Here is a 10,102-nt window from a genome sequence, read left to right as displayed (position 1 = left end):
CATGATTTTGACGTCCTATACATTTATCTAGGAATTTAAATTGCAAGAAAAATAAAAGACATATTTTTGGATTTTTTATGATTGATTTTAGTTATAATTAATGCATGATTAATTAAATTAAAATGAAGAAAAAAGATGAAAATAGATTTAAACCTAGAAATTAAGTTTAAAATATGTACAAAATATTTGTCAATTAATTTTAAAACAAAACTAATTTTTTTGGAATTTTTGAAATTGATTTGAAATTGATTAGGCTAATTAATACATAATTATACAAATAATTATACAAATAATTAAAACTTAAAGAGAAAATTATTCAAAATATGTACAAAGTTAGTCTATAATATATAAACAATATTTTATATAAAGAACAATTTTTTTATGATTTTTTGATTGGTTAGAATAATTAAAAAGCAAATATATAAATATATACTAATTAATTATGCAAAATATTGAAATTATGAAGAAAAATAAAATATTTTTATTTCAGAAAATAAAATATTATTTTAGAAACTTAAAAATATTTTTTGTGTATTTTTTGGATTTTTGAAACTATTTTTAATTAATTTTGCAAAGAAATTAAAATAAAAATAGAAATATATAATTAATGATCCAGTGTGGTATTTAAATAAAGTCCATGGTATAGGGCTTCATTCTGATGCGTTGGATGAATTAATAAATGAGATCTGATGGCTCAGATTGTGAGGGTCCACCACCTATGACACGCCTGCAAACACTGAAACCAAAGGTTAATTTAAAAAAAAAACGCGCGCGTGCTGTCCAATGAGGTGAGGACACCTCATCGTCTTCAACCTCTCGCCAGGACCTTTAATAGCGCTTTTATGAAAAAAGAGCTGTAATTGATGAGCTTCAGACCTGCAAAATAGCGAATAGGGGTAAACTTGAAAAGAAATTTGGCGCGATATGTCCATTCGATTCGTCTTGTTCCACTGAATTCAACCATGCTCTTAATTTGTTCTGATTTTGGCTCTAACTAAAAACCCTAAATTTGAGCTGGAAAACCCTAAAATGGTAGGTTCGTATACAAGCATCCAAAGCTCAATTAAACTTCCAAAAACGATCTACACACCACACTAACACTACAAAAAAAACGCTATTTAGAGGGAGTTTATTTTGAGAGGTTTTAGAAATTCCCCACAATTAATTAAAAAAAACAATTTTTTTGTGGATCCAATACAATTTTTTGTTTATACTAAGGGGTTAAAACAAGTCCCCTCAAATTGAAATGTTCACTCTCGTTTTTTAGTTTCCACACGTTCTCTCATCTCTTCCCAAATTTATTTTACCCCCTTCAATCTTTATCCTTTAAAACCCTAGCCACCGTATAGAAACATATCCATCTCAATCTCACCACCAAGTCTTCCCCCTTCCATAATCTATGCGTGTAAGCCTCAATGTTCTCAGAATATCTCACATGGTCTCCTCGTTGTTCAAGTAGTCGAACCTCTGTTCTGCTCAAGTCGCCGACTTTTATGTTCTCCTCTAATCTTGCGGCTCTTCCTCAAGTCACCACTCTCTTAAACATCAAACCTCTACCTTTGCAGGCTGCTTAACTAAAACAAACCCTTCCTCTAGTTGTTTGTCTCTGTTTGTTATCGGCACTAGATCTGCAACTTTGCATTGATTTCTTCTCAAATGCTCGAAACCAGTCACTCACAGCGAGTCTTTCACGATCTGGTTTCGACCCTCTCGCAGAAAGCAAGGTTTTCCCTCTTTTCAATTTGATGCGTGGAACAGCAGTGGAATACTCGTGTTATTGTTGATAACTTTTTTTGTGAGTTCTATTTCCTATTTATTTTTCTTTGTTTGTTTCCCCTTAATTTGGTTTCAAGGAAGTTAACTATTTGTGTGTTGCTGCAAAAGAGGATGGAAAGACACTGGTTACGGCATTGTGGGTTGACCACAGTGGTGATATTTTAATGCATGTTGATGTTACCTCAGTTTGTTTCTTCTTTCTTTCGTTTTGCTGTTGTTTTTACTGGAATTGGAATGTATTTTGGTACTGTTGTAATTCACAAATTATTGTTCTAGTCATCATTATTATTATAAATGATTATTAGTTAATTATCAAACTTTGAATATTTTACTTAGACATAGTAGCAGAGGTTGCAGGGTATGTTTATTGGCTTTATTTAGAAGCTTATAAGGAGATTAGTAGGAAGGAACACATAAGATTCTAGTTGAGAATTACCATGAAACTGGTCATTGGTAGTGAATGTTGGGCTTTGAAGTGGGAATCGTATCCCTTCATTCATGCAGTCATGTAGTTGTCCACTTCTCGCAAGTTCGTTCTCCACTGGTTGCTTCTCGCAAGATGTCTTTGGCATTAAGGTTAATTTTTTCCCTCTTTATCTCTACTTTAGGAATTTAGGGTTTCTTTCAATATTTTTATAAAATCCAAACTAGTGTCATGACAATTTAATGATGATTTATGTTCTGTTACAATCTCTGCAAACTAATGTTGTATTTCCAGCATGTCCACTATAAGCTAAGAATTCATAATCAATTTTTTTCTTTCTTCTACAAGAATTTATCACATCCAACTGTCATAGGTAGTGAAAGGTACATTATGGTACTTACCCTGGCATACTTAATTGCATAAATTATGACTTAGTTTTCTTTTGAAAGAAAATAGAATGAGCATGTGGCTAGAATTTAGAAAATATGTGTCAATTTTTTAGAAATATGAAAGAAGTTTCACAATTTTTTAAGTAAACAAGATGCTGTTTTTTTTCTTATAGCAGAGTGTTTTTAAGTATTCTTAAATGTGTTTGTGACCATGGATAGAATTCTAAAAAAATGAGTGTTGTTTCTTTTTTTCTTGTAGGAGAGAGTCCAGTTGCATGTATTCTTTTTGTAAATTTTGAATTCATGCCTTCTTAACATGATGGTTCACAGGTAGCACTTCTTGTGCCTACTTTCAATATTTATTAACACATTTTGATCACAATATTTGATGTGTGGATACTTAGGAAAATATTTTATCTGATTAAATTTCTTATAATTTCAGCAGAGTGAACTTGCAAGTGAGTTTCGCCTTTGAATGGAAGAGGATCGTGTGGTGGAAGCATCATTTGATGAATTATTTGATTGGGAGATTGAGCCAGAATGATATTGTTTATATGTTTTGTTATGAATGATATTGATTCTATGATTAGTCGACTAGACTATTTTAGAAAACAATATATTTTATGCTATTATGAATTTGTGTTGAATTTTCACAATTAAAATTATATTCTGAATGTTTTGTATTACATTTATATTGCTTATTTATTTCTTAAAATTGAGTATATTGATTACATTCATAATTAATCTAAAAAAAAGGACAACAACAAAAAGTGATAAACCACAATATTCGATAAAATAATCTCAAAAAAGGAGGATAAAAATAGCCAAACTGAAAAAAATATTAATAAAAAATTTAGGGAGGATAAAAATTGCCAGAAAATTAACTATGTATACTGCAGCGGTTTTAAACCCCTGTTGAATAACCCCTACAGCATGATACCAGCGGTTGGCTAAAACCCCCGCAATTAAACTATGGGAATCGTATATGCGGGGGTTTCTGTAACTCCCGTAAATTATGTCGCGGAGGTCAAAAACCCCCGTAGAATGGTTAAAAAACCGCCGCAATCCAAGCGCTTTTTTTGTAGTGTAAGTTCAAATATATATATCTACATCTTGCTAGATATGTGTGTGTTATGAGATATAAGTTGGTTTTAGTTTGAACAAACCGTGAGGTATAATGGATGATTCTGAGTGCTTCAAGGCTTGAAACTGATTGGGATATGTTCAATGATGATTGAGGATTGTATTTAAGTGTTTAGTTTGAACTGAAACAAGCTAGAAATTAAAATTCGAATTTTAAATTTCTTTGAAAAATTCAAGTTGTTACAAATATGTTACAAGCATTCTACTGGCTATGAACTCGTGTCTCCTTGATTGCTGAAGTATGATAGCTCTTTTATAGGCCAAGAGCTGCTTGGAAGTGAAGCTAAGAAGCATTCATTAGCTTTGTGGAATCTTGACTTTTTCAACATGAGTAGCTTTGCATTTAAGCCACCATGGCTTGATTTTCCACCCTCCTTCTGTTTGTACTTGTCTTGGGGCAGAGTTGAATGATTCTCTTGATGAGTCATGCTTGGTTTGTAAGCTATTCTTTATCCATCCATTTTTCTTTTTTAATTTAATCTTATATGTGATAAAATTAAACCAAAAATGAATAAAAAATGGAGTGGGCCTTGTCTTGGTCGTGGGAGGCCCATAATATTATGGTAATGATGTTTGAACCATGAAAAATTGGCCCCATTTGGAAAAAATTCATTTTTGAACAATGTTGTTTTTATGCATTTTCCAAAATTTAGCCAACTTCAACAAGGTGTAAATCCCTCAATTTTTGTCATATGAAGGAGTTCTTGCACTTTTTGGAAACCTCAAAGAGTCCTCTAACCAATGTCTTTGGTCTCATGTTAAAATGATTTTTGATGCTCCTTGTGTGTCCTTTTGAAAAAAGTGTCTTTTTGTTGACTTTGAAAATGACCTGTAATGTCTTTGGTCATATTTTTCAAATGGTGAATGCAATAACCATGGGATCAATTGCATTTGAAAGATAATTGAATTTCCTTCAAAATGAGCTTTGGTTTGAATTTTTTGGATGAAGGATGAGAGAGTTATGATCAGTCAAAGTTGAGTTGACTTTTCAGGCAAAAACCCTAATTTTGAATCTTAGGGTTTTGTTGATTTTTGATCTTTCCTTGATGAATTATGATCATCCAATGATAAAATGATTAATCCTTTGACAAAATATGGATTTTGACAAAAAATTTCATTTTTGACTGTCTGTTGACTTTTTAGTCAAACGGGTCGTCTGTTGACTATTTGAGCTGCTGACGGTGCGTCTGAGTGAATTGAAGTTTGAAAATTTGTATGATGGTATTTTGAGATATATGCATGTGCATGAAATCCATTTGAGGTCTCAAAAACTTGTTTCTCCTGTAAAAACAAGAAAACCCTAGTCAAAGACTGTTTGTGTAGGAGACAGTTAAGCATACCTGATTTTTGTGCAGTGTTGAGTCTCTGCTAATCGCATGATATTCAGAAGACTTTTAGAACAAAAATCTTGGAATTTTGAATTGCAAAAGATTGATTTGATTGATGGTACAAAACACTGAGAATTGTACTGCCAGCAGTTTGACTGTCGACTGACTGTTACCAGTACAGTCTGAGTTTCTTGATTCTGCGCCTGCAAAAAGATTTAACTCTGTACCAATTGTGTCATTACTATTTATCTGTAAATAAATAGCATGTGTGAAGTAATAAACAGTATTTGGCGTTTGCGTAAGAATAAATTCAACTGCAAGCCAAATTACTGTATAAGAAAAATTCTAAAACTAAGTATTTCATATGTCAGGATATTTGTTGAAATAAAAATCCATGATTATATGAGACTCTTAATTTCCAGATTGGAGTTTTCTTGAAAAAAGATGCGGGCAAATTTTGGGGTATAACACCAACTTTGTAAATACTCCATGGAATCAAGCATTTGGCTGATTACCATTCCATAAATAATAATTTGAGCCTTGTGTTTTTCTTTGCAATCGAGTCTTATTCAGTTTCTTGAAATGCATTTTAAGTTTAAACGGTCATTTTCTTGAAACAAATGTTTTCATAAAATAAAATGAATTTACTTGCAAAAATAAAGGTGAATTTCTTTCTGAGGTTTACAAACAATAGGAAGAATGCAAACAGTTGCTCCGAGAACGGTTGAGACTCCGGGAACCAAGATTTCCCCATGAGGTCGCTTTGCAAACATCTCCCGATGACGGATCTTCACTTCAATTCATATTACTCATTTCGGACAGCGGACAACTGATAACCAGGTATTCCCGACAGAGTTCGAACTACAAGAAGAGGACATCTTCTGATCCACAAGAATTCAAGTCGTATCATAGGATTTTTCATCCGCGACAATTCTGTTCACATTCACTTTACATTTTTATCATTGTCATAATATTCATGCATACATTACATCATAATTGCATAGTCTAGTCGAGGCTTTGATCATGTGAGTGCCCGAGTCATTAAGGCATGAACTCGAGTTTCCCCTGCAAGTTCTGGAGAAACTTTTTCTTTCAAGACGACAGTTCATACACAAGGATTTCCCCAAGCAAGTCAACAAATGGTAGTCTCCCTCAAAGAGATAGTTTGTTCACTTTTGGAATTCCTCAGCCGAGATTCTCCCGCAGAGCGACACTCGACAGTTTTCTTCAGATAAGATAGTCTATTTCGCATTTTGGAATTCCCTACAGGGTCGATGAGCGATTCTCTTCTCCAAAAAGTGTGGATTCCCCGACATAATTTACAAGTGTTAGTTTTTCCTCCTGGAAAACAATTTGGTATTTCCCCAGCAAGGTCAAGAGATACCACTTTTCGTCAAAGAAAATAATTCAGAATCTCCCAGTAGATCGACAAATGATCCCCAGCGAAGTCAGTGAATGGCAGTCTCTTTCAGCAAAAGACAGTTCACTCACTTTTTCGAGCAAAAATAACGAATGGCAACCTTCTTCATGAAGACAGTTCGTTTCGCTTAAAGATTCCTCAACAAAGTCAGCAAATGGCAGTCTCTTTCGGCAGAAGACAGTTTGCTCACTTTCTTTCACGGTAGGGTCAACAAATGGCAGTCTCTCCCAATAGAAGACAGTTTGTTCCCCTAGCAATTGGCAAATGGCAGTCTTCCCCCAAGGAAAGACAGTTTGTCTGTTAAATACTCAAGAAATCGACAAATGGCAGTTTCTTCAAACAGTTTGTCTGTTTCTGGGATGTTTCATCCTCTTCAGATTTGACAAATGGCAGTTTTCCTCCTAAGAAAACAGTTTGTTAGTTCCCCTCAGAGTCGACAAATGGCAGTTTTCCTCTTAGGAAAACAGTTTGTTGGTTCCCCGGCATCAGTTGACGAATGGCGGTTTTCACCCCGAAAACAGTTCATCTGCCTTCAAACAAAGTCATTAGCCCCTCAAAAGAGCGCGGGTCCATATGACGATCCTTCAAAAAACGTCAAGTTAAAAGGAGGGATGGTGAAGTTTCTTTATTTACCGTCAAATGGTATCTTACCTCCAAGTGCTGGTAAGAAGTTTGATGAGGAAACAAACCCTTGAAGTTTCTTTATTTACCATCAAATGGTATCTTACCTCCAAGTGCTGGTAAGAATTTTGATGAGGAAACAAACCCTTGAAGTTTCTTTATTTACCATCAAATGGTATCTTACCTCCAAGTGCTGGTAAGAAGTTTGATGAGGAAACAAACCCTTGAAGTTTCTTTATTTACCGTCAAATGGTATCTTACCTCTAAGTGCTGGTAAGAAGTTTGATGAGGAAACAAACCTTTGAAGTTTCTTTATTTACCGTCAAATGGTATCTTACCTCCAAGTGCTGGTAAGAAGTTTGATGAGGAAACAAACTTTTGAAGTTTCTTTATTACCATCAAATGGTATCTCATCTCCAAGTGCTGATGAGAAGTTTGATGAGGAAACAAATCCTTGGAAATTTTCTCCTTATCTGAGATATTGTCCAAACACGACTGAGACCAGTTTCGAGATATGGAAATCCGAAACAAGGGGGAGGTTGTTTGCCTTTTTCTAAGTGTCAGCCCTTAGTTAAAGAGGATGGATTGCGCATCCTACACTGCCATCCATTCGCCAGAGTCCACATCAAGTATTTCTACAGGAGTTTGTCTCCTCATCCCCTGCCAAGTGCGACAGCAGGATCAAGTCATGCAAAGATTTTATCAATTACAACATCTCAGGAGCGCCCAAAATTCGGGCATTCTTTGATATTTAAGTCTCTTTTACGCAGGAGAGATCGAGATATCAATCTCTCTCCCTCCAGATAAAAGAAACTTAAATAGGGGCATTTGTCATACCCTAATTTTTGACCCCCCTGAGATGACATATCTTCAGGATTTTCATCAAGTCAAAGCAAGTACCCAGAGCAGCCTGGCATTCAATCAAGGATGTTCAAAGACAAGAAAACTCAGGCAAAGGATCAATCAATAGAAGAATTAATCTCTAATATAATCATAAGACTCAAGAGCTTCATTTTTTTCACCTATGATTGATTAGACACCCAGTCATCTGAGTACAGGTTTACTCAGGTCACCAGACTAGGGTTTTTGAGCCTATCAAGGACTAAAATCAGGGATCACCTTTGGGAAACCCTAAAAAGCCCCAGGGGATCATTCAAAGACATCAATCATCTTCAAATAGCTCATATGACAAGATCCACTGGACATCACACCTCAATTCAAAGTCTACAGTCATCATTTTCATCTGGTCGACAATTAGGGTTTTTGACCTAATTCACCAGGATAGTTGACTTTTAATTAGGGCATGGATCCAAAACTCAAGACATGATTCAAGAATCTCTACTACCTCAATATAACCCATTTACATCACTCATTTGAGGAGAAGATCTTGATTCTACACAAAAGTCCAAAATTTCACTTTATTAGGAAAAAGTCAACTGTATGGGTTCACCTTTGACTTTTAAGATATTTGGTCAAACCATGACTTTCAAGGATCAATATCATCAATATATGGATATTAAAGTCATTTGACCAAAGAAATTCAAAGAGATTCACCAAGGAGCAAAAAGTTGGGAATTAGGGTTTTTAAGGGCATTGTGGGAACTCAAAATTTCACCTACACAACTCAAAAAACTTCCAACATGAAAGTTGTAGATCTTGCAAAATAAAACAACATCTTACATAGGAACTTTTTTCAAAAGATCAACCATTTAAGAGTTTTGGAATTTTGAAGCTTTAGGTTATAAAAACTTAGAAATTTTTCTAAGTGTTTTTAACCTAGTTTTCATCCAACTTTGGGCGCATTTTTCCCAAATTTCCCAAATGATTCTGAAGGAACCATAAACTAATGATTTGAAGTAGATGTTCAGGGCTTTCCAAATTGTGTTCAACCTTCTCCAAATTCATTTTGAGCTAAGAGTTATGCTTGTTCAAAGTTGGCCTCATGAAATGAAATTATAGGTCATGTACAATTTGAAACTTTGCAATTTTGTGCATTTTGCTTCACTAAGTGATGCTACACGACCTCTAATGCATCTGAAAACATGCCATACATCCAAATTCATCATTGCATAAGGATTGGAGAAGATTCCCAAAAACAAAGGCATGTGATTATGTAATGATTACATTCTTGAATTTATGGCAAATGATGAATCATCAAGGAATCTTCTCACCAACCAATTAGAGCCCTCCTCTGAATCAGAAATGTCCCCTAAGATCCTGCAAGATCAATGGTTGGGGAAGCTAGCCCGAAAATGCATCATTGCATTTGGATATTTTCAAACTTTCTTCATGGCTAAGAAACCAAACTCACTTCACTAAGCAAGCTCACTCTCTCAATCAGTACTGAATCATTTGCCTATAAATAGAGGGCTCTTTCTCATTCAGAAAACACACCAAAGCAACCATATTCCTTGCTTTCTCTTTCTCTTCTCATGCTTATGGTTTTTCAAAGTTCTTTGGCAAGAAGGATCGTTTTCTTCAAACCAAAGCTTATCTTTGGAAAGTAAGCATTCTAACATCTCAAAGGGGTTCATTTGAGGTGATCCAAGCACCTGGATCACTTCTGTAAGTGGAGGAACGCTATTGTTGCTTTCACTTTGGAGCTATTGCAGTTGGAGGTCCATAGAGCAATTCAGAAGGTTTCCAACAAAGCCAAGCATCCAGACGTGTTCCTCAGATCATAGTGAAGCTGTTCAGATGGCTGCAGCTCATCTGTAACTCAATATTCATCACTCTCCATGTCCACTTGAAGCTCAAATCGAGGGAGGTCCATAGAACAATTCAGGAGAATTGAAGTTACAATAAGCATTCAGTTAGCATCACTGAGTCCCAAGGAAGCTTTTGGGATCATTCATACAAGCCCAGGTGCTCTCTATCATCCTCACAACCTCCATTTTCAGAGGTAAGTTTCTGAACTCCATCTCTTTAATTTAAGCACTCTTTGTGATAAATCTCGATTCTATCTTGTTCAGCATCATCAGAGGATTGAAAACCCTCTATC

At 35.0% G+C, this 10,102-nt stretch overlaps 1 long non-coding RNA gene across 2 annotated transcripts; it reads left to right on the top strand.

The window, feature by feature from the left end:
• Positions 1-1,259: 1,259 nt before the first annotated feature.
• Positions 1,260-3,281, top strand: LOC131646520 (uncharacterized). 2 transcript variants are annotated; one of them, XR_009297509.1, is made up of 3 exons: positions 1,260-2,352; positions 2,849-2,919; positions 3,032-3,281. It is a non-coding gene; the product is annotated as an uncharacterized LOC131646520 (long non-coding RNA). The 2 variants fall into 2 exon arrangements; XR_009297510.1 differs by lacking the exon at positions 2,849-2,919.
• Positions 3,282-10,102: the final 6,821 nt, after the last annotated feature.

The sequence above is a fragment of the Vicia villosa genome, linkage group LG2 (assembly GCF_029867415.1).
Source record: "Vicia villosa cultivar HV-30 ecotype Madison, WI linkage group LG2, Vvil1.0, whole genome shotgun sequence".
Classification (NCBI taxonomy): Eukaryota; Viridiplantae; Streptophyta; class Magnoliopsida; order Fabales; family Fabaceae; genus Vicia; species Vicia villosa.
Note: the sequence above shows the minus strand (reverse complement) of the source record. Positions and strands in the feature narration are given on the sequence as shown.